The 25,423-nt window shown below is 42.8% G+C and overlaps 1 protein-coding gene across 2 annotated transcripts in view; it reads right to left on the bottom strand.

Moving 5' to 3' along the window:
- RNF123 (ring finger protein 123) overlaps nucleotides 1-25,423 on the bottom strand; it is a 454,378-nt gene that overhangs the window by 81,957 nt on the left and 346,998 nt on the right. The gene's annotated exons all lie outside the window — the stretch shown is intronic.

The following is a 25,423-nucleotide window of genomic DNA, read 5'->3' as shown; positions in this document are numbered from 1 at the left end:
TTGCATGCACTGCCTCCATTGTATGCAAATCTATCTCATGTATATTCATTGTGGATATCCTGAAAACCTGACCTGTTTGTGGCACTCGAGGACTGAAGTTCGCCATCACTGGCATAGAGCAAGCTTCCCTCACATATACTCCTCCACCATAATGCAGAGATAGCATGGGTAGTAGCATAGAAAGATGCAGGGCAAGTTTCTTTACATTCCTTCAATACACAAGAGGCACAGCATAGTCATCAGCTGTTTCCCCAAAACACTGCTCCTTTTGTCCCATCACAAAACAGGTAAAACTCAGACAGTGATAGTGCAGGCATAGCCCCATGTATCCCAACTACAGTCTGGAGGGATACTTTCGCAGGATGAAGGCAAGTTCATTCTATATTTCTCTTTCTGAGTTACTATTAACTATCACTATGAATCCAAATGTTTACTGGCATGTGGGTGAACACCATCCACACATAATCTGGTCCTCCATCAGGACCAGAAGAGTCCTGATGAAGCACGGAAGAGTCTACCCCAATTTTATCCAAGGGTATTACCAATGCTGAGGAAGTGGCTAAGACACAGGAAGCGCTGTTATACATATACACTTCATCTTGGTAGAACATGAACTTGTTCACATAAATTATTGCTTTATTTCCTATATCCTCTCACTGATCTGGAACATTCTTGAGTTATTCAGCCAGTTTATAAATGTAACATAAGAAATGCCAAACTATGTTAGACCAATGGTCCTTTGAGGCCCAGTATCGTGCCTCCCACTATGGCCAATGGAGGTCATGTGGATAAAGTACCCAACATGGGGAATTTAAGTTTAATATAATTTGATAATACTGCCTATTGTTCACTTTCAACTCCCTGCAGTAAGAGGTGGCATTCCCCAAGCCTTCTTGGCCAACGATTGTTAATGAACCTGTCCAAATCGTTTTTGAACCAATCTTTTCTATAGTACTGGCCTTGACCATATCCCTCTGGCAACAAATTCCTCAGCTTAATTAGGTGTTGACAGAAAAAAATATTTTCTTAAATTTGAGTATTGTGTGCAGTTCAGGTTGCCTCCATCTCAAAAAAAAGAAACAGAAGACATAGAAAAAGTACAGAGAAGGATGACAAAATGATAAAGGGGATGGAAAAGCTCCCTTATGGAGAAAGGCAAAACTGATTAGGGCTCTTTAGCTTGGAAGGGAGACTGAAAAGGGATATGACTGAGATTTATAAAATTATGATTGGGGTGTACCGGGTAAATAGAGAATGGTCATTTACCCTTTCGAACACTTGGATTACATGATTCTCTATGACAATGGTTCTCAACCTTTCTTCTGTCGGGACACACCTGACAGATGGTTCTCACATGCATGACACACTGACCCATGATAATCACGGGGCTAGATGTAAAAGTACAGTTTGCATCCATGGGAACCCCCCTGACCCACAATAATGGATGTAAAGCAGAATTACGACATTCCCCATACAACTCACCCTACAAAAAAGATGTTCTGGTGTCATCTCAGTAACAGCAACTCAAGCTCCTTCTACGTCCAAGCTCAATAGCCCTACTTATGAAAAGATAGCAGTTTACCACCAATGCATGTCCTCTTGAGAAAATACAACAAATAAGACTGATACAAACGCTTATATGCTTGTAAAATACCTCATCTCAGTAACAGACCCAGAACTGACCTAACATACTCCCAGGATCTGTAGTCATGCACATAAACTAATCCGCACACAGTTACACCTGTATTATAGAATACACTCAAACAGGAGAAACCCTATCTATGAAAAGGCAACACTACAAATATTAAATCAGGCCCTAAAAACCAATACACCTCCTATTAGGAAAACAGAACAAGCCAAGCTGCTATAAGATCCCCACACAGAAATAATTGTAAAACTATACTAATAAGCAGAATAAATGTTTCAAAACAGCTATGAACAGAATAACATCCAACAATTAAAAACTCATAAAAACTATTAAAAATTCTCCAAACACCAATAAAATATTTTAAAAAAGCAGACACATCACATAATATAAAATAATTAAAATGGCAGTCAATCAAGAAAAATAAACTTAAAAAGCCACCTTTACTTACCCCCTCCAGCAGCTCTCCTACTCCTCTTCCATGCAGGCCATAGCACACACCAGAAGCAGCAGTAGTGGCTAAGCTCTATACTCATGGTCCTCTTCCTTAGGGCCCATGTCTCTCACACACACACCATAACAGTCATGCCCCCATGACCAGTTTCTGTCTCTCACACACCAATCATTTCCCAAACAGTCTTTGACATACACACCAGTCACCTTCCTGAACAGTTTCTCTCATGCCATACACACACACAGGCTTTCCACTCCCGTGTTCTACTTACATATACGGGCTTCTCACTCTCATAATCACTTTCTCTGTCTCACACACACACACCAGTCTCTCACTCCCATGCTTGTTCTCTCCACATGCACAGGCTTCTCATTCCCATAACCACTTTATTTCTCTCTCACAGACACACAGAAACACACACCAGTCACCTGATCTCTCTCATGCATACACACGTACACACAGGCTTCCCACTCCCATGTTCTCTTTCAGATATACAGGCTTCTCCCATGCTGTGTCTCACACACACCCAGGTTTCTCACTCCCATGATCACTCTTCACATGCACAGGCTTCTCATTCCCATAATCACTTTCTCTCTGTTACACACACACACACACCAGTCTCTCTCTCATTTCCATGCTCGCTCTCCATGTGCACAGGCTTCTCATTCCCTGAATCACATTCTCTCTCACATTCACACACACCAGTCTCTTTCTCTTACACACACCGTCACCTTACCAACCAGTCTCTCTCTCATGCACGCACATCCACACAGGCTTCCCACTCCCATGCTCTCTCTCACATAATCAGGCTTCTTACTCCCATGCTTTCTCACATACCCAGATTTCTCACTTCCATGCTTTTTCTCTCACACACTCACATACACATCAGTCATCTCTCTGAGCAGTCACTTTCATTGACTCTCACATATACACACACATCGGCTCTCTGACCAGTTTCTCTCAATCACAAACAGGCTCTCAATCACACACACATTCTCTCACTTACAGACAGGCAGGCTGGCTGGCTGCTTCTCTCTCTTTCTCTCACTCACTTTCTCCCCCGCCCCCCCCCCCCCCCGAGCCTAAGTGTTACTGCAGCAGCCTCCTCCTCTAGCCCCCGCAGGCCAAGAAAGAAGAATACCATCGGCCGCGGGAGGCTCATGCTGCTGTCTCCTTTCCCGATTACCGTCTACTTTGATTGCTCAGGGGCCGATGCTGCTGCTGCTGCCGCCACTGCTCCTTTTCAACGCGTATCACTTCCTGTTCCGGGTCACGGGGGGGGGGGGGCACAGGAAGAAAAAAAGGCCAGCCACAGGTGCCAGAGCTTCTTTTAGCGCTGCTGCCGTTCCCACTGGGCTTGAATGTGCTGATAGCCCGGCGGCAACGGCAGCAGAGAGGGAAGAGCAGTGGGAGAGACCGGGAGCACGTGATACACCTGCCGGTGCTTGGCGACACACTGGTTGAGAAGTGCTGCTCTATGAAACTAGCAACTAGCAGATTTTAAACAAATTGTAGGAAGTATTTTTTCACTCCGCGCACCATCAAGCTATGGAATCTGTTGCCGGAGGACATGGTCAAGAGAATTAGTATAGTGGGGGTTCAAAAATTCCTAAAGGAAAAGTCCATAAGCAGTTGTTAGCCAGGTAGACTTGAGAAAGCCAGAACTTTGCTTGTTCTGGCTTTCTCAAGTCAAGTCTACCTGACTAACAACTGCTTATGGACTTTTCCTTCAGGAATTGTTTTAATGATCCAAAGTTCTGGCTTTCTCAAGCCAGGTAGACTTGAGAAAGCCAGAACTTTGGATCATTAAAACCTTTCAGATACTTGAAAGGTTTTAATGATCCAAAGACAATGACAAACCTTTTCCGTTGCAAAAAAAATCAGCAGAACCAGGGGTCATGATTTAAAACTCCAGGGAGGAAGACTCAAAACCAATGTCAGGAAGTATTTCTTCACGGAGAGGGTGGTGGATACCTGGAACGCCCTTCCGGAGGAAGTGGTGAAGACCAAAACTGTGAAGGATTTCAAAGGGGCGTGGGATAAATACTGTGGATCCATAAAGTCTAGAGGATGTGAATGAAGACAAGAGGCATGGGGGTGGCTTGAGGGAATGTTGGCTACTACCTGGAGATGAATATCCTTATTCAATAATGCGACTCAAACATTGCTCTATGCTTCAACGGCAAGAGGAAATGTGGAAAAAAGGATTTGCAACCACATAAAAGCAGGGGAGTAGCTTGCTTGTTACAGCGGTTACTACCCCAAACCAATAAAATACCTGATGCTTCACTTTCAACACAAATCCAGCATAGCTCTCTGCTTCAACGGCAGGGGAGGAAATTTTGGCAATTCACGCATATCCAGCATAGCCCTCTGCTTCAATGGCAGGGGAGGAAATTTTGACAATTCACGCATATCCAGCATAGCCCTCTGCTTCAATGGCAGGGGAGGAAATTTTGACAATTCACACATATCCAGCATAGCCCTCTGCTTCAACGGCAGGGGAGCAAGACTGATATTTCACTTTCAATGCATAGCCAGCAAGGCTCTCTGCTTCAACGGCAGGGGGGAATGAAGAAAGGTGGATCTATATTCAGGCAACAATCAACAAGGACTGAATTACATAGTCTGAATAAACACATAAGCATGGGTGTAGCTTGCTTATTGCGGTGGTTAATACCCCTAACTAAATTAAGCTATTTCACTTAGATGCAGGTTCAACACTGCTCTCTACATTAATGGCGGGGGTGGAAGGGAAATAGAATAAAAAAACAGGTTACTAAGAGCCAAGAGAAACAGATAAGTATGTGAGAGAAAAAAAGTGTGAAAGCTTGCTGGGCAGAGTGGATGGGCCGTCTGGTCTTCTTCTGCCGTCATTTCTATGTTTATCCCTGGGAGTAATACACAAGAAATGGATCAACTATTAGAAATCTGCCTTGTGATTTGGACTGGCTACTGTTGGAGACAGAGTGCTGGGCTTGATGGATCTTGGTTTGACACAGCATGGCACTTCTTATGTTCTTAAATTTGTTTTAAATCTACTAGAAGCTGAAGGTTGAGGGGATTATTATCTCTTGAATGAATGATGATACTCATTTGAAGCTGACAAAGTCTAATCTTTTTTCTGTTTATTGAGCCCTGATTGGAATAACTCAAAATGATTTAAACTTTGTGTGCTGCACCACTGAACTGAAAAGGAAATGTTATGTAATCAGGTGGAAAATGGAGACGAGAGTCCTAGTATTATTTGAAAGGCTGAACAACTATTCACAATTTGCTTGTTCTACACCATTTATGATTTTATTAACCTCTATCATATTCCCCTTTTCAATTATCCAAGATGTAGAGCCCTAATAGCCTTTTTGTTATATATGGGAGCTTATCCTATACTTTTAATCATTTGTCTTGCCCTGCTATGTATCTTTTCTATTTCTGCTAAGTGTTAAGTGCCGTGCATTGATATGCAGAAGGTCATGGCTTCAAATCCCAGGACTGCTGGCTGATATATACCGTAGGTACTATTTTGGTTGTGAATGCCAGTACCAGCAGGAAAATTTAGCTTTTACTGGCTGACTAGTGATGCAGAGGCAGGAGACCCTGCTTTATACTGGTGAGGCTGTGGTTTTGAATCATCTCTTTATACAGAGGTTCCTGGTTTTTTGTTTTGGTTTTTTTGGAGGAAAGTCACCAGTTCATGGAGTAGGCAAAAAAATGGATCTACTCTTTGGGATCTGCCAGTTACTGCCTAGAGATCTGGATTTCCTACTGTCAGATTCTGGCCTAGATGGACCCTTGCTCTTATGCAGCATGGCACTTCTTTTGCTCACCTTAGAGCCCTGTCACCCTGTTCAGGCATATTTTCACATCTCATGGCAAAAATTTACTGCAGTAACTCTCTAGTTCAAATTCATACTATACAGTTATATATTAAGCAAAAGAACATTCTGAAACTCTCAGTTACCATTAAAAAATTAAAGACATGAACAGATCTCGCTCTAGTTTTGAAATCAGCAGCCGTTCTAGTGGCATTTTTTTTAAATGTCATCTGTAGGCTATCTACACCTTGAGCTTCACAGCTGCCACTATGCAATGAAGAAAGTGCTCAAGATGAAGTTAATCATTAAACAAAGGAAAACATATCCCGGAAGTCATAGAGCTGATATCCTTACCACCATTTTAGGATGGACCTTTGGTCTCCAATCTAACCAACCATGTTACCATATAATCTTGCATGCAGATGCAGTGAAATACCTGTGATTATATCTGTAATAACCCTGCATATAAACCTTACAGAAAAACTAGACCTTCTTTTATATAATGTTAGGTTCCGTATTAGGTGCTACCACCCAAGAAAGATCTAGGCGTCATAGTGGATAACACATTGAAATCATCGGTTCAGTGTGCTGCGGCAGTCAAAAAAGCAAACAATGTTAGGAATTATTAGGAAGGGAATGGTGAATAAAACGGAAAATGTCATAATGCCTCTGTATCACTCCATGGTAAGACCGCATCTCGGATACTGTGTACAATTCTGGTCGCCGCATCTCAAAAAAGATATAATTGCGATGGAGAAGTACAGAGAAGGGCGACCAAAATGATAAGGGGAATGGAACAGCTCCCCTATGAGGAAAGACTAAAGAGGTTAGGACTTTTCAGCTTGGAGAAGAGACGGCTGAGGGGGGATATGATAGAGGTGTTTAAAATCATGAGAGGTCTAGAATGGGTAGATGTGAATCGGTTATTTACTCTTTCAGATAACAGAGAGACTAGGGGGCACGCCATGAAGTTAGTATGTGGCACATTTTAAACTAATCAGAGAAGGTTCTTTTTCACCCAATGCACCATTAAACTCTGGAATTTGTTGCCAGAGGATGTGGTTAGTGCAGTTAGTATAGCTGTGTTTAAAAAAGGATTGGATAAGTTCTTGGAGGAAAAGTCCATTCCCTGTATGTACCAGGATCAGTCCAGACTGCTGGGTTATGCCTCCCTTCCAGCAGATGGAGTCAGAGAAAACTGAAAAGGCACCCCCATACATACTGGTGTGCCACTTGCGGCCCCTTCAGTATCTCTCTGACTCTAGCAAGCAGATGCAGAGGCATGACCTGCGGTCCTGATCCCTGTCAAAATTTTCAAATTACATGTATTTGACATGACCAGGTTTGGTTATTGATATTTTGTCTATTAACTTTTGACTAAATCAATTAAAAAAAAGAAAACAGAGACAAGAAAGACATTTAAGATTTTCTCTCTAAGGCAGGCATGGCAGGGCATTGCCCTTAAGCCTTTATACCCGGAGACTTTGGCTGCTAGCCCAGTGAATGGGGAGACTATTTACCAGTGGGCCGGTCACTTTCTCCCCTCTTCTACCTTGCACCAGAGAAGGGTCATTCCTCTGGCCAGTGGGGTCACTGCCTATTTCTTAGACCAGAGATGCTTATTCCTCTGGTGGCTGTGACAGAAAAAAAAAAAAAAGAAAGAAAACAGAGGAAGATCAAGAGGGATAGTAAAATAAAGAGCAAAGTATTCTTAAATAGTCTTTTTTATTTGCTGTCAGCACTTACGCCTGCTGCGTTTCCCGGGCCTCCGGAGGGGGTGGAGTTCTTTCACCCAGCTTGAAGCGCCTTTTTTATGCCGCGTGGACACACTTGTGCGGCTTGTGGGGAGTCAGGGAGCCGGCTCTCCCGTGAGGGTCTCTGCTCCCGCTGTCTTCCCGGGGGCGAGGGACCCTCGTGGAAGCAGATGTCAGGGAGGAGCTCCCTTTCGCGCAGCGCATCGGAGGCGCCAGCAGCCAAGTGATTCAGGCCGGGCACGCTTGGGGAAGAAGCGGCGGCCATTTTGTCTGCATTGGGTGCCAATGCAGAGCAGCACTGCAAGTCCTGGGTGCTAATATTCTTATGGCTGGTATGCCATATAATTTCTAAATGCCTTTTTAGCAGGTTTTCATGTTATTTCACAAAGTGGCTGACATGGAAGGGATTTTGAAGTACTATTACTGAGGGGATATCAAAATTTGAATATATTTTTGTATAGTGAGTTGAAAGGGGAAATTTCCTAACTCTGCTCTGTATAAACCCCAGAAGAGGTCAGAACTTTCTGAGGTTGACTGTGAAATGCATGAGAGTTTGTATCGAAAAACTGTAAGAACATAGGAACATAAGAAATTGCCATGCTGGGTCAGACCAAGGGTTCATCAAACCCAGCATCCTGTTTCCAACAAAGGCCAAACCAGGCCACAAGAACCTGGCAATTACCCAAACACTAAGAAGTGTGTGCTGCATATGCATATCAGCCCAGATTTCTCACTGATGCAGTAAGCAAAGATTACAATTTTTGTGAAAAAAATATTTAATAATGATATTTTATAAGCAGTTAAAGAAATTAAGAATATCTTTCTCCTGCATCATTTTCAACAATAAAATAATATCTAGGATTTCTTTTTTTTTAGTATAGCTGTTAAATGTAGTGTGCAATGTGTCACACATATGAGCATCATTTGTCAGGTGCGTCATGATGGAAAAAAGGTTGAGAACCATTGCTCTAGAGCCTCCTTTCCTTTGAAAGAGGCCCACCTCCTGTGCATGGAAACCTTGGAGGTATTTAAACGTCTGTAGCATATCTCCCCAATCCCTCCTTAACTCTAGGGTATACATGTTTAAATCTTTAGGTCTGTCCCATATGCTATAGAATGAAGACCACTGACCATTTTAATAGCCAACTCCAGTTGGTTTATATCCTTTTGAAGATGTGGTCTCCTGAACTGTACATAGTATTCCAAATGAGGTCTCGCCAGGGACCTGTACAGAGGCAATATCACCTTTTTTTTTCTGTTGATCATTCTTCTCCTTATGCAGCCAAGCATCTTTCTGGCTTTTGCTGTTGCCTTATTCACTTGTTTGGTCACCTTAAGACCATTCAAAATGATCAGCCCCAGATCCCCCTATTTTTCTGTGCTTAGAAGAATTTTACCCCTCTCCCTTGAGTTTTTGCAGCCCACATGCATTGACACTGCATTTTTGTAAGCATTAACTCTTAGCTACTAGACTCTAGATAATTACTCAAGCTTTGCTAGATCCCTCCTAATATTTTACACATCTTCTGGCTGTCTACCCTCTTTGGTTTCATCTGCAAAAAAATAAAATATCTTTTCTGATAGCCCTTCCACAATGTTGCTCATGACAATGTTGAAAAGAACTGGTCCAGAGACCGATCCCCCTAGAGCACACTGCTAGTAACGTCTCTCCTTGGAGTGAATTCCATTTACCATGACCCTTTATTGCCAACCACTCAATTTCTAACCAAGTCACTTTAGAGACCATACCAAGGGCACTCAGTTTATTTATAAGTCACCTATGCGGAGCTGTGTCAAAGAGCTTACTGAAATCCAAATACACTACATATAATGCTTTCCCCTGATCCAAACTGGTCACCCAATAAAAGAAATTGCTCAGATTTGTCTGGAAAAAACTCTCTCTGGTAAAACTATGTTGCCTCTGATCTTCTAATCTATTGAACTATCCTCTGTATTAGAAGTGATACAATTATTTTTCTCATTACAGAGGTCAGACAAAGTAATCTGTAGCTCCCAGCCTCTACTTTTCTTCCACATTTGTGAATAAGAATCACATCCACCTGTCTCTAGCCGTCAGGAACTACTTCCAACTCTAAAGAGGCATTGAAAAGGTCAGCCAGTGGAGCTTCCAGAACTTCTCCAAGTTCCCTTAATATCTTCAGATGTATCCCATCTGACCCCATCACTATCTATTTTAAGTTTGGTTAGCGCCTCTTGAACACGCGTTTCTGAAAATCAATAGAGGCGCTCTCACTTCCAATCCTTATGTTTGTTTTGTGCGCTCCTGCTCTTGGCCTTTCCACAGTGAACACAGAAAAGAAATGCTTATTAAAAATTCCACTTTTCTTTGTCAGTCTCTATGTTTTCCTGCCCGTCATCACTTGAGTTTCACAATGCCACTTTTGTACTTCCTGCTATCATTAACAAATCTAAAAATAAAAAAAAACGTCCCCATTTTCCCATATTTGCTATTTTTCTTTCATTCGCACTTCTTTCCCAGATATTGTCAGTCTTCCTAATTCTGCAATCTCTTGTAGTTCAAAGCTAACCTTTTTTTCCTTTACTTTTTCAGCTACTTCTTTAGAAACCATACTGGCCAATTTTTCCTCTTTCCTTTATTTAGTTTCCTGACAAAAAGGTTAGTTGCCCTTAAAATATCATTTAGTTTTGCCCACTGCTCTTCTACTTTCCCTAGATTTTCCTAACCAGTTAACAACTCCTTGAGGTATTCTCCCATTTTAACAATGTCAGTTTTTCTGAAATCTAGGACCCTCACCTCTGTTTATGGAGTCTAAGAACAAATTAATCAAGAGTAAGTTATCTTCTACAAACCCAGTCAAAGGTCAGTGTGTGTAGGTACAAGAGTTATATCTGAGGGTATGAAGAGAGAGCGAGAGTGTTTTTGTATATTTATATTAGATCATTTTCCTCCCAGGAGATATGAGCTCCCAGGAAAGGTAGCGACTCTGTGCAGCACCATAGTTACCAGACTATGCACCCCGCTGGAGCTCATCTGCTACAATTAGCAAGTCTATGCACCTGCTACTAATAGCACAAAATACACTCATCAGTGTTACTGGGAAAGCAACAGGATTTCCCAAACCAACCACAGGAACCCAGACCATTCAAAAAAACATTATGCGGTCAATATTCAAAGCCATTTTATTTACTAGCAACTGTACCCGTTCTACGCCCAGGCGGCAAGCCTTTTTATTGGCACATATGCTCTTAAGTAATTTCATTTTAATTATTAAAGAAAAAATGTATTACTTAAAGTTGCAGAATTTTAATTATTTTGAGCAGAATTTCCCTAGAAAGTCACTGTAAGAGTGTCCCTTCCACACACACACACCCTCATACAGGCCCCTTCACTCTCTCGCACACACACACACATCCCCTCATATAGGCTCCCTCTCTGAAACCCACACTCAAGCATCCCCCGCATTCCCCCTCTTACCAACCAAGCTGTCTCTCGCACTCCCCCACACCCCTTCTCCTCTCTCATACACACATTCTCTCTCACCGGCATCCCCCTCCCCTCATATAGGCTCCCTCTCTCTGAAACCCACACTTAAGCATCCCCCCACCCACCCTCTCTTACCTCCCATGCTCTCTCTCACAACCTCCCCACCCCCTCTTACCAACCATGCTCTCTGTCGCCCCCCCTCTCTCACACACACACATTCTCTCTCACCGGCATCCCCCTCCCTCCCATGTTCTCTCTCACACCCTCCCCTCCCTAATACACATTGTCTCTCACCGGCATGCTGCGGGACCCGCGCTGTTCGTGGCAAAGATGAAGGCCCGGCGTGCTGTTCGCGGTGAAGATGAAGACCCGGTGCACCGTTCACGGCACACTGGGGCCTTCTATTATCACCTTGAGCAGAAAGTAGCAGCAGAGACCCTGGCATGCCGCGAACAGAGCGCGTCCCACGGTATACGCTCCGTTCACGGAGAAGATGAAGGCTCGGGTGCGCCGATTGCAGCACACGGGGGGCCTTCCCTTTTTGCCGTGAACGGCGCATCAGGCCTTCATCTTTACTGCGAATGGAGCGTGTGCCGCGGGTCGTGCTCCGTTCGCGGCATGCCAGGGTTTCCTCTGCTATTTTCTGCCTGTCCCGCGATGGTTTTGAATAGTCTTCCGGCGAGGGAGGAAATCGGCGAGGTGAGGGAGGAAATCTGCAGGAAGGAGGAATTCTGCGCAAAATCTGCATTCCGCAGTAGTGCAGAATTCCCCCAGGAGTACCTCTTGTAGCTGGTGTTGTGACATGGCCGCTGTACGGCGTGTTTGAGCCGCCTGCGCCATCTATCGGCGGGCTGGGGAACATGCGCGAGCATTGACGGACACACTACCAAGCCCGATATATTATGGATTTATGCCTTTTATATACCGTCATTCCAAAAGTAGATCACAACAGCTTACAAATATAGCACTGAATTACAATGTAGAAAGATAATAAATTTCAAACTGCATTAATATAAAATTATGAAAAGATATAAAATTAAGAGTTATTAATTACTACAACAAAGGAAAATAATTCCAAGGAATTATTTAAGTAGAAGATTTAAAAAGTATACAAATCAGAGAAAATTAAGTGTGAGATCAGTCTTTTTACTAAGTATATTTGAATAAATTCAGGTGAGTTCATAGGCTTTTTTGAAGAGCCATGTTTTAAAATCTTGTTTGAATTTCTTTTTTTCAGTTGTTAGTCTTAGTGGACTAGGTAGGGAGTTCCAAAGTTTGGGACCAGCAATAGGAAACAAACGATCTCTGATTTGGGTAAGATGAGCAATATTGTTGGAAGGTATTGAAAGAATGCCTTTGTTTTAGGATCTTAGTTCTCTTGTTAGAATGTAGAGTTGTATTGAAATTCCGGGAGGAGATGAGTCAATATTATTGATATTGAAGATAATTGATAAAACTTTGTATTGGATTCGGAAGGTTACTGGAAGCCAATGAAGATCTATCAGGGTGGGAGTGATATGATCACATTTTCTAGTTTCAGTGAGAATTCTGGCAGAAGTATTTTGGAGTAGTTGAGGTTTAATTAAGTTAGCATTAAGGCCTAGAAATAATGAACTGCAGTAGTCTAGATCAGAAAAAAATAAGAGTTTGTAAGGTTAGCAGAGGTTTCAGACAGTGAAGCATTCTGAGTTTGGCATAACCAGATTTGATTATCTTTGAAATATGTATTTTCATAGAAACATAGAAACATAGAAATGACGGCAGAAGAAGACCGAATGGCCCATCCAGTCTGCCCAGCAAGCCTCACACATTTTTTCTCTCATTCTTATCTGTTACTCTTAGCTCCTTGTTCTATTCCCCTTCCACCCCCACCATTAATGTAGAGAGCAGTGATGGAGCTGCATGCAAGTGAAATATCTAGCTTGATTAGTTAGGGGTAGTAGGGGCAGTAACCGCCGCGATAAGCAAGCTACACCCATGCTTATTTGTTTTACCTAGACTATGTTGTACAGCTCTTGTTGGTTTTTTTTTTTTTTTTTTTTTTTCTTCTCCCCTGCTGTAGAAGCAGAGAGCCATGCTGGATATGCATTGAAAGTGAAGTATCAGGCACATTTGGTTGGGGTAGTAACCGCCGTAACAAGCCAGCTACTCCTCGCTTTGTGATTGCGAATCCTTTTTTTTCTTCACCCCTGTCGTTGAAGCTATGCAGGATATGCGTGAAGCATCAGTTTTTTTTTGTGTTTTTTTTTCCCCCTGCCCTTGAAGCAGAGAGCTATGCTGGAAATGCGTGATGTATCAGTCTTTCTCCCATGCCGATGCAGGAGAGAACCATGCTGGATATGCATGGAAAGTGAAGTATCAGGCACATTTGGTTTGGGGTAGTAACTGCCGTAACAAGCCAGCTACTCCCCGCGTTTTGAGTGTGAACCCTTTTTCTTCTCCTTTGCCGTTGTAGCAGAGAGCTCTGCTGGATGTGTGAAGTATCAGTTATTCTTCTCCCCTGTCATTGAAGCAGAGAGCTATGCTGTATATGCATTGAAAGTGAAGTATCAGGCATATTTGGTTTGGGGTAGTAACCGCCGTAACAAGCCAGCTACTCCCCTCTTTATGAGTGCAAATCCTTTTTTCCATTACCTCTTGCTGTTGAAGCTTAGAGCGATGTAGGAGTCACAGTAAGCATGTGTATGTTTATTTAGTAAGGGTATTGTGTCAATAGCCATCATTCTGGCGAGTCACCCACTCTTCATTGGTGGCCTCTTGACTTTATGGAACCGCAGTGTTTATCCCACGCCCCTTTGAAGTCTTTCACAGTTCTGGTCTTCACCACTTCCTCCGGAAGGGCATTCCAGGCATCCACCACCCTCTCCGTGAAGAAATACTTCCTGACATTGGTTCTGAATCTTCCTCCCTGGAGCCTCAAATCGTGACCCCTGGTTCTGCTGATTATTTTCCTACGGAAGAGGTTTGTCGTTGTTTTTGGATCATTAAAACCTTTCAAGTATCTGAAAGTCTGTATCATATCACCTCTGCTCCTCCTCTCCTCCAGGGTGTACATATTTAGATTCTTCAATCTCTCCTCGTACGTCATCCTATGAAGATCCTCCACCTTCCTGGTCGCCCTTCTCTGTACCGCTTCCATCTTGTCTTTGTCTTTTTGTAGATACGGTCTCCAGAACTGAACACAGTACTCCAGGTGAGGCCTCACCAAGGACCTGTACAAGGGAATAATCACTTCCCTTTTCTTACTCGATATTCCTCTCTCTATGCAGCCCAGCATTCTTCTGGCTTTTGCTATCGCCTTGTCGCATTGTTTCGCTGTCTTCACATCATTAGACACTATCACCCCAAGGTCCCTCTCCTGCTCCGTGCTCATCAGCCTTTCCCCCCCATCGAGTACAGTTCATTCGGATTTCCACTCCCCATATGCATGACTTTGCACTTCTTGGCATTGAATCTCAGCTGCCATATCTTCGACCACTCTTCCAGTTTCCTTAGATCCCGTCTCATTCTCTCCACTCCTTCCGGCGTGTCCACTCTGTTGCAGATCTTAGTGTCATCCGCAAAAAGACAAACCTTACCTTCTATCCCGTCTGCAATGTCGCTCACAAAGATATTGAACAGGACCGGTCCCAACACCGATCCTTGCGGCACACCACTTAAAACCGCTCTCTCTTCAGAGAAGGCTCCATTTACCATCACACATTGTTTTCTGTCCGTCAACCAATTTGCAATCCAGGTCACCACATCGGCACTCACTCCCAAGCTTCTCGTTTTATTCACCAGTCTCCTGTGCGGAACCGTATCAAAAGCTTTGCTGAAATCCAAGTAGATGACATCTAGTGCTCTTCCTTGATCCAATTCCTTGGTTACCCAGTCAAAAAAGTCAATCAAATTTGTCTGACAGGATCTTCCCCTGGTGAATCCATGCTGCCTCTGGTCCATCAATTCTCCAGACTGTAGATAGTTGACTATTCTCTCTTTCAGCAGTGACTCCATTACTTTTCCCACCACCGAAGTGAGGCTAACCGGTCTGTAGTTGCCTGCCTCTTCCCTGTTCCCACTCTTGTGAAGCGGGACCACCACCGCTCTTCTCCAATCACTTGGCACCACTCCCGTTTCTAGGGATCTATTGAACAGGTCACACAGCGGACCCGCCAGAACATCTCTGAGCTCCCTCAATATCCTTGGATGAATCCCATCAGGCCCCATGGCTTTGTCCACTTTCAGGTTCTTTAGTTCTTCCCACACATTTTCTACTGTAAAAGGATTTTCATCTATTCCCCTTCCCTCCAGTTTCTTGTTGTTTAGAGATGGTCCTTCTCCAGGGTCTTCTTTAGTGAACACAGAGCTGAAGTATTCGTTTAATATTTCTGCCATTTCTTCGTCTCTCTCTACACATTGATCATTACCACCTTTCAATTTCACTATACCACTTTGGACCTTTCTCTTTTCGCTGATGTATCTGAAAAATGTTTTGTCACCATTTTTTATCTCCTTGGCAATCCTCTCTTCCGCTTGGCTCTTTGCCAACTTGATTAATTTCTTTGTCTCCCTCAGTTGATACAAATATTCTTCTTTGTGCTCCTCCCTTTGGGATCCTTTATATTTCTTGAATGCTGTTCTTTTAGCTTTAATTTTGTCAGCCACCTCCATTGAGAACCAGATAGGTTTCAGTTTTCTTTTGCTTTTCTTTACATTTCTAACATATAGAGCAGTTGCCTTGGTGATTGCTCCTTTTAGATTGGTCCACTGCTGATCCACATCTCTCTCGTTCTCCCATCCTTTAAGTTCTTCCTCCAGGTAGTTCCCCATTTCCTCAAAGTCTGTGTTTTTGAACTGTAAAACTCGGGTCTTTGTGGTTCTTTTCCCTATTATTTTAGTGATATTAAACCATACCGTTTGATGATCACTGCTGCTGAGGTGGGCGCCCACCTGGACATCTGAGACATTATCTGCATTAGTGAGCACTAAGTCGAGTATAGCTCCTTCTCTCGTGGGTTCCAACACCATTTGTTTGAACAAAGATACTTGCATGGCATCCACTATCGCTCTACTATTTTTAGTTTCTGCAGATGGGATTTTCCAGTCTACATCTGGCATATTAAAGTCACCCACGATCACCACTTCTCCCTTCTTACCTATCTTATGGATGTCTTTAACCAGATCTCTGTCCAGCTCTTCCTTTTGGTTTGGAGGCCTGTAAACCACTCCAATATAAATGGATGCTCCGTCATCGTTTTTTAGGTCGACCCATAGAGCTTCTTCAATACCCCAACTTCCTTGTAGCTCAGTTGCTTGGATGTTGTTTCTGACATAAAGAGCCACACCTCCCCCTTTTCTATCCTCTCTGTCCTTCCTTAACAAGTTGTAGCCTGGTATTGTTGTATCCCATTCATGAGATTCTGTGAACCATGTTTCTGTGATAGCAACAATGTCCAATTCTGCCTCAGCCATTAGGGCCTGCAGATCTGGGATTTTATTTCCCAAACTATGAGCATTTGTGGTCATAGCCTTCCAGGTACTCTCTTTACGGTTATTGCATTTCCTGGACTCCTTGTGAGATATTTGTTGAGATTTGTTATTCATTTCACTATTTCTTTTTGCGGTAGTGCCACTGTTGACAGAGTTTTCCATCTCAATTAGATTTTTTTTTTGCTTATGGATCTTTAAATACTGCATGCATTGTGTTTTCTCTCTCTTTTCTGGTAATACTGCAATGCTTTTCTCAAGAACTTCTTCAGTTTTTATTTTAGAGAAGGCTTGTTGTTCTTTTTGCATTTGGTACATTGTGTGTCTCCTCATCACAGGTCTAATTCTACCAGAGCCAACTGTATTCCTGGTTTTTAAAGAATTTCCTGATGACCTGTTTGAGTGGGGCGGTATACCTGATGGCTGCTCTTCTGTCAAGAATGGGTGACTGTGGGTCCTACCTGAGCCTAATGGATCTCCTTTTCTTGACTCCTGGTTTGTTTGTGGTATTGGGGAATTATTTTCTGAGTAATGCAATGTGGGTGTAATTCTTTTAATTGAAGCTAATTGATCTTTAATCACAGTCAGCTCCATTTTCAAGGATGAGAGTTGTGCACAAATTGGGCAAGCTCTAAGTTTCCAGATGCTTTCCCTCAGAATAAAGGCTCCACAGCAGTTACATTGGATAGTCCTCATCTTGGTAATTTGTGGCTTTATTTCCTTGACTGTAACCAATGTACTAATTTATCTTGCTGCCAATGGTAATCTAGGCAGTCTTTATTAGAAACAAGCCCCAGGGGTGGGTGGGTAGAGGGGTAGGGTGGGAGGGAGTCAAACAGTTTAGCCTGGGACAAGCTGGGTAAAGCAGGGCACTACTGGACAGTTGTCTTTGCCTTTTGGTCAATTCTTTTTTTTAAAAAAAACAGTCTTTATGCCCCAGTTTTTTAGTTGTGCCAGCTAACCCCAAACTAGAGAGATTTTCCCAGTTTAAAAGCTGATAGCTTTGCAGACAGGAAATAATCAACAGAAGCTTTCTACACAAGCTTCTACACAAAATGAAACAGACTAGAAAGAAGTTAAAACACAGGCAGTAAATACTCACAGAAGCTTTCTACACAAGCTCCTACACAACTTCAGATCAATAAGCAAAAAGAAGTAAAATAAGCAGAAAATACTTAGCCAGAATGAAGATTTTGCAATGCAGTTAAACAGTTCCACCATGTTGAGGTTTTCATAAGTAATCCAACTAAATGCTGACTTTTGAATTTTTTTTTGCTTATTTGACTAAACTTTAGCCAGATATCTCATTATCTGAGTAAAAGTTAGCCAGATAATATAGGAATGTTCAGGAGTGTTTCTGGGAGGAATTAAGTTAGCTGGCTAAGCTATGCGGTTACTTTAGTCATGCCAAAGTTAGCCAGATAAAGATATCAGGCTATCTTTTAGATGGCTATATTCAATAGTGCGACTGCACTACTAAACATCCCTCCAAAGTTAGCCGATACATTTATCTGGCTAACTTTGCAATCTGGCCAGTGACTATTACACCCTATACTAACAAGATTTTTGTCCTGGGAAATATAAGTATCCATCCTACTCCCTGATTTTGAGTATGCTACAGTGTCAGTGTGTTTATCTTCTGAATGTGGGTATTATTTATGAATTTTTATCTAAAATGCTAGGTGGGTATGGATGAGTGTCCTTGTGGGTGCTCTTATCTGTTTTAGGGTGATGTAAGTGAGTGCTTCCTTCACTGTATTTGAGAATATGTGTGCCTAGTTATAGAGTGCTGTTATCTATTATATGGGTTATGAGTATGTGCCTGTCTGCTTGTGAGTACAGGGCAGAGAATTAAAATGTGGGGAAGGTACGGAGCTGGATCATAATGAACACTTTAGAACTTGCTGGAACATATTCTAAAAGGATATAACCTATAGAGATAAGCACTAAATCAGGGGCTCCCAGCCTTTTTGTGTACAGGGACCCCTTTCTATATGAAAGAGTTTTAGATACCCTCAATTCTGTCCCCACCATTTCCTCCCCACCATTTCCTCCCCACAAGTCTCTTTCCCATCACAAATCTTTCCCCAGTCTCATCTCACACACTCCTGCCCAACTCCACACCACCAGATTCTCAGTCCCCAGACCCTTCCTACCACTCTCTCTCTCATATCCCACAGCATCTTTACTAGTCTTTCCCCCCACCCCACCACTCTCGCTCTCTTTAGCCTCTCTCCCCATCAGTCTTTCTTTCTCTCAGTTCTTCCACACTAGTTTCTCCCTCCCCTCTCCTGCCAGCATCATCCCAGTCTCTCTCATCAAGCCCTCATCACCAGTCTCACTCCTACAAGCCCCTTCTTGCAATTCTCTCTCCCCTGTCTGCCAATCCACCAGTCACACATTCTCCCTCAGCAACACTCCACCAGTGTGTCATTCTTCCATTCCTTTCTCTCCTCTCAGCTGTCAAACAATCAGTATCTCTCTCTCCAGCAGTTTTCTCAGTTTCCAGCCTCTCTCCCAAGCAGTCATCTTTGTACATTGTACTCATGGGCCTGCAAGTGAATTTTCAAAAGGACACTCCCTGTTATGTTTTCCCCTTGAAATTCCAGGGCCAATGATGCCCAAATACTTCATATGCAGGAATTTCAAAATGAAACCTGGTGGTCATCTTGCGCCCTCCTACCCATTTGCCTTGATCCTTGGTAGCTGTCTGTTCCCACCTTCCTTGTGAAACCTGGTGATCATCTCACTCTTGCCCTCTTACATGCCCTTCTCTCCTTCCATCCTGCCCTGCTTGCCCCCACCCTTGACCATTTGCTGTGCCTTTTCTCTTGCTGTCTCCACCCCATAACTCCTCCTCCTCTCTTCCTTGTCTCCTCACATGGACCCTTCCTAAATACCTTCTTCTCGTGTTGTGCTTCTACCCACTCATGGCCCTTTCCTTCGTGCCTTCCCTCCTGCAATATCCCTTCCTGCAACCCCTTCCTTCTATCTTTTCCCTTCTGCCCTCTTCCCATATCACCTTCCTGCCTTCCCTCCCCCACCCTTGACCACCCCCCTTCCCAAAAGCTTCTGCTCCTACCCTCTCCCCCTCATGGCTCCTTTCCAAGTATTCTCTCTTCTCCACTCCTTCCTGAGGGCAGTCTTCCCCATGACCCATTCTCCAGTGCCTTCCTAACCTCTTTCTCCCTTCCTCTCGCATTCCTCCTGCCCCACAGCTCCTTTCCCAGTTCTCTTTTTCCTAACCTCCCTCTCAAGACTACTTTTCAAGTACTTTTCCTCATGTTCCTGCCTGCCTTCCATTCACAACCCCTTTCCTCTGCCTTGTGGCCTCCTTTTTGCGTGCTTGTTTTACTCCCTCTTCTCGGCCATACTGTTCACTCTGTGTAGCTTTCCTCCTTCAATGTAAGGCCAGCAAGACAGCCAGAGTGCATACAGCACTGCCTGGGACATTCCTCAGGGTTACCTTCTCTTCTGGTGGTGTGAAACAGTAGCTAATGAAGATGCTGGCAGCAGCATGCTTTTCTTCCTCTTGGCATGGTTTCAGACTCTTTGTGGTGGCAATCAGTCGCACTCCTCCCTGTCTTCTCTTTGTGCCAGTTCTGCAGGCTCATGGTGAATAACAGACCCACTCTTCCCTTCCTCTTCTCCACATGGATTTGGGCTCCTTGAGACCATTATCTTCCTCTCCTTGGCATGGGCAGTATGGGATCAGCCCACAGGAGCCTTAGAGCCGAGGTCCTCAGAGGTGAAGTCAGCCTTCTCTTTTTCTCAGCAGCTGTACTTTGATTTTTTTCCCTTCCAGTGGAATCCCCTGTGATGGTCTCGTGGACCCCAAATGGGAACCACTGTGCTAAATCATCTTTTTGGGACAAAAAAAGCATCACAGATGCATTCTTGCAAGTTTCTAGTACAAGTGACATGCCAGACACCCAACTGAAACCATGTCATGAAACCCTTATCCTATCACCATAGATGATTTGTTTTTCTTTTTCACCATCCTAAAAACATAGAAATTGACAGCAAATAAGGACTGCAAGGCCCGTGATACAATACCACAGAGCCTAGCTAATTTCAGGCTTTACCTCCTTTTATCTAAAGATCTTCTGTGCTTATCCTAGACTTTCTTGGCCTCCATCCAACTCCACTAGGAGGCTATTTCATATATCCCTTTCTATAATGATATAATTCCTTATTTTATTCTTAACCCTTCTCTCCTTTGAATTCATGATGTATTATTCCAGATCTTATACTGAAAAATATTTCTTCTGCATTATTTATTCCTTTGAGGTATTTAAATGTCTCTATAATCACCCTCTCTCTCTCTCTCTTTTCCTCTATGGTATACATACTGACATCCTTAAATTTTACTTCAGTGGGCTTATGATGCACACACACTGCACCTCTATCCTGTCTATATCATTGAGAACCACAACAAAGCCTGACATACTGGTCACAAATAACTAGCCAAAGCAAAAAGACACACAAAAAAAACCTGCAGAATTTCTCTATGACAGTGTCAGCAAGCCGGGGTTAGTGCTGGCCCTCTTAAGCCACATATGGTAAATACAAAACTGCATGTCCTCTGAAAACTCAGTAAACACTATATACTAAATCAGACATCCTAAAGGCAATTTATCCATGCCGCATTATCTTTTTATTATCAACAAATTGTTGCCACCAATTTTTTCACACAAACTATTACATACGTGGACCCTTCCCTATATTTCCTGTACTAGCTATATCTAGTTACTAAAAGTCACCCAATCACGCTTTACCCTTCAATCACCTGAATCATACCATACATGTATCCCACACATTCAACATTCATCCTTCACATAAAATATGAAAATCCTAAAACTTGCTTTGCATAGGTACAGTCATAATTACTTATAACAAATTCAACGCTTTCTTCAGATGTTTTTCACAAAGAAAATTTCCTACTCTTAGACAAGACAATTATAATTCAAGCTAGTATCATTATATTCAATTATCTTCATATACTCCTATAGTTATATTATACTGTGTAGATGTGTTCCTGTGATCTTTATCCAACGAGAACCTCATTTCACCCTAATACTTAGGCTTCTTCAGGGACATCGCTCTATTATATTTTCCATACATATCTTGATTTGTTGCTTTAATTATAAAGTCTAGCCCGTGTGTTCACACCGAATGGTCCACTGTATGGTGTTGTATTATTTCAATGTCGACTTGACTGCGTTCCTCTTATTTTGTTTACTTAGAGCTTCCAGCTAATCAAATTTCTTTGTAAACTGTATTCAGACATCTCACTGTATGTTCAGCTTCCTTCACACATCACGCCATTAACTGCGTAGAACGCAGTTAATGGCGCATTTTTCGACCTGGCATCGTCTCACTGGGCCACAGCCCCTAATCTGCCACAAACATAGAGGATACTCGGACCTCTCAGTCATCCACCCTACGAAACTAAAGCATTTCAAACCATAGCCTTTTTCTTGTGTTTTCAAATAAATGCAAATAAAATTAGGTCCAAGAAATATACGATTCCCGTAAACAATAAAACAAAGTAAGTAAAGTAAAGCAGAGTGGATGATTGAGAGGTTTGAGTATTTTCTCTGTTTGTGGCCCCAATCTAATTCTTTGGTCACCAGTCAAAAACCTCGATCAGATTAGTTTCACATGATCTTCCTCTGTTGAGTCCCTTTTGCCTTGGATCCTGCATAATACTAAGATTCCAGATATTCTCCGATTTCTTTTAATAGTGAAGCCATTAATTTACTCACCACAGAGTCCTATCTTCCCGTCTTTAAACAGCAGGGTTAAAACAGCCTGGCTCCTAGCACATAATATGCATTGGTGAACAACTGCTGTGAATAACAATTTGTGTACAAACATACATGTAGACAAATTGTTTTTCTCTGCAATATAAATATTCAGAGAGCAGGAAAATATCTTTCATACAAAGAGACTCCTAATTTGCTTAACAATGACAGCATTTCACCAACATGCATGGCATCTCTGGTGTGAAAAATCACACGCCCATCTATGACAACTTCTGGAGGAGAAAAATAATAATGCACTTGCAAGCATGCATAAGATGTAGATGGCCTGTAATTTCCTGGTACACTCCAGGAGTTTTCAGTTTTATTATACATAGTATGATTCAATGATAAGCCACAACATACAGATTACAATTCTTCATGATCATTACTACAGATGCCATACTGTGTTCTTTCAAAAACAATGGTTAGATATTAGCTTTCAGCCTTAAAGGCAGAGAAATGTGAGAGACACAGCAAAAATGTTAAGGAGATAGGTGGAGTGCAAAGAGATGAAATCTGAGAAAATGAGAGGACCAACTACTTGCAAGAATGATCACCAATAAATTCTATCCAATCAAGTACAGAGGACTGATAGCATCATGGGTTTCAATCTTCCAGACTAGGCCGTATGTTATAAAACCCTTAACATGTCGGCTCAGCTTTTGATTTATAGTGTGTGTGGGAGGGATATACACTCCCTTTTACTACTACAAGCTGGTAAAACTGAGGCACAAGAAAAGAAAATATCCAAAATCATAATGAGAATATGACAGCATGGTGTGCGACCTTGGGTTTCAGTGGCCGGGAGGGGCTGGAGGGAAAGAAACAGCCTGGACTCCAGCTTCCAGCAAAAACTTAAAAAAATAGAGCCAGCTTATCTCAATGGCTTCTGTGGCAAAACAGTTTTGACTATGAATGATATTGCTTGTTGACATTTAAACTTTTTATTTTTTTTTGCAATACAGGGGTGGCAGTGTTCCACAGTCACCAGCAGCTGGTGCTGAAGGAGTTAATCTCACTGCTGCTACCTGAATAGAATATCAGTTAAAAACTATCTGGAAGCAAGGGGTCCGATTGCCAAAGTTACTAGAACTGTTATTGTTATTGTTATACTGCTTAGTTCTGCAGTTAAATTCAATAGAAAGTAGAGGTTACTATGTAATCTCTTTTCCTCTGCTTACTGCAATGCACATTTATGTGATAACTTTTTCGTTCACTGCTCCTCCTCCTCAATAATAAAATCAATAGTTTATTACTGTTGTACTTGAGACTGATTGAATCTCAGGTAAGTGAAAAGCTGGGTAATCCCAGTGTTTTGCATGTGTGGTCTGTGAGCACTTCTCTAGGAACTATGGGACCCCAGGTTTGTAGAGCAGGGTAATTGCCCAAAAGCAAGCGGAACCCAGTTGGTGGGTGACTGGTTGCCAGGAGTGGACACGTGCATGAAAAGGCAATATCCATGCAGTGCCTTCTAGGAGCCTCCCCCCCAAGGTAGCCATGGGTTCAAGTACTGGTGGGTATTAGAGGAAATGCAAAGACATTATGTAACAGCTTCTACAACTAGATCGTATAGATTGTTGCTAATTTAATATTCATTGTAAACTGATGTGGATTGTAAAGCTTGTTGCTTGTAAAGCTTGTTGCTAATTTAATGTTCTCTGTAAACTGAGGCGATGTTTCCCAACGTGCTGCGGTATATAAAAACCATCAAATAAATAAATAAATAAACAAACAAACAAACAAAAAAGTCTAGTGTACTCCCAAAATACAGGGTCTTAGCATACTCCCTGAAGATTCCTCCTTCCAGTCTTGGGCTTGGTGTTTTATTTCCCTCCCCAGGGAATTACCCTCTGACCTGGTTTCCATCTTGGGTATCTTTTAAAATAAAATGGTCTACATAGCTGGAGCAGGTCCTTTAAGGTATTCTGGTGGATTGGCATATACACTCCCTTCAGAGAGTCAGTGGCAAAGTTGGGTTTAGAACCCATGGAATTTTAAATCTCAGCGAGATGCTCCCCCAACTAGATCACACTTGCTTCAAAAATAGTTTAAAACAGTGTTTCCCATCTTTTCAAGCCCAAGGCACATCAACCTCCAAGAGGCAGTAAATGCGGACATGGAGAAGAGTAATATGATCAAAAGAAAAGCTAGGGAAACGCTGAAAGCCTCACCAGTCTCTTCCAAATTTTAAAACAAAGGGAAAGTGGAGGCTGAGATACACATGAACCCATCACAATGGACCGGCTCCCTCTATATAAAAGTCAAAGAGAAGGGAGAATTCTCTGTGATGCAGGCGGTCAGGTCAGTTAGTTACCTTGGCTGCCTCATGTAGCTGCCTGAGCAACGCCACTGCTGTTTCTCCCAATACTCAGAATGAGTCACATCCAGTGCTCAGTATACTCTCTCTCTGGGGATAAGACAGATACTGGAAGGACTCAAAGGAGGAAGCTTAGGAGTAAATTTTAAGACATATGCGCAGGCACACATGTGCGTGTGCTACCCGGCGGGCACACATGTACGTGCATGTTATAAAATCAGGGGTCGGCGCGCGCAAGGGGGTGCACACTAGTGCATCTTGCACACGCTGACGCCTGCAGCCTTCACCCAATCCCTTCCCCCGTAACTAACCTTCCCAGCCCTTCCCCTAACCTATCCCCCCACAAATTATATTTTACCTTTTGCGCCTGCCCTGTGGCAGGCGCAGGTTGCATGCACCTGCAGCCTGCCGGCACGCGATCCCCCAACACAGCGGCAAATGGCCACTGTGCCAGAGGCCTCTGGCCCCGCCCCCTCCCCCGGACCACCCTTTTTTAAAGCCCCTTTTTTAAAATCCGGCCTTTAGGAGGGAAAAAATGAGGTGATATTATGTGTGCCGTACAAAGCGGAGCCTGGTTATCCATGCCTTGTATGCTGCTCATTAATTATCACACTCCAGTGCTCATGCTAAAGCCAGGAAGAGGAAGTATGATTACACAGAATTTCCTGTACATTTAAGAGCCACCTCTAGTGATTC

Source organism: Rhinatrema bivittatum, chromosome 4 (assembly GCF_901001135.1).
Source record: "Rhinatrema bivittatum chromosome 4, aRhiBiv1.1, whole genome shotgun sequence".
NCBI classification, from domain to species: Eukaryota; Metazoa; Chordata; class Amphibia; order Gymnophiona; family Rhinatrematidae; genus Rhinatrema; species Rhinatrema bivittatum.
This window is presented reverse-complemented; position numbering and strand designations above follow the sequence as displayed.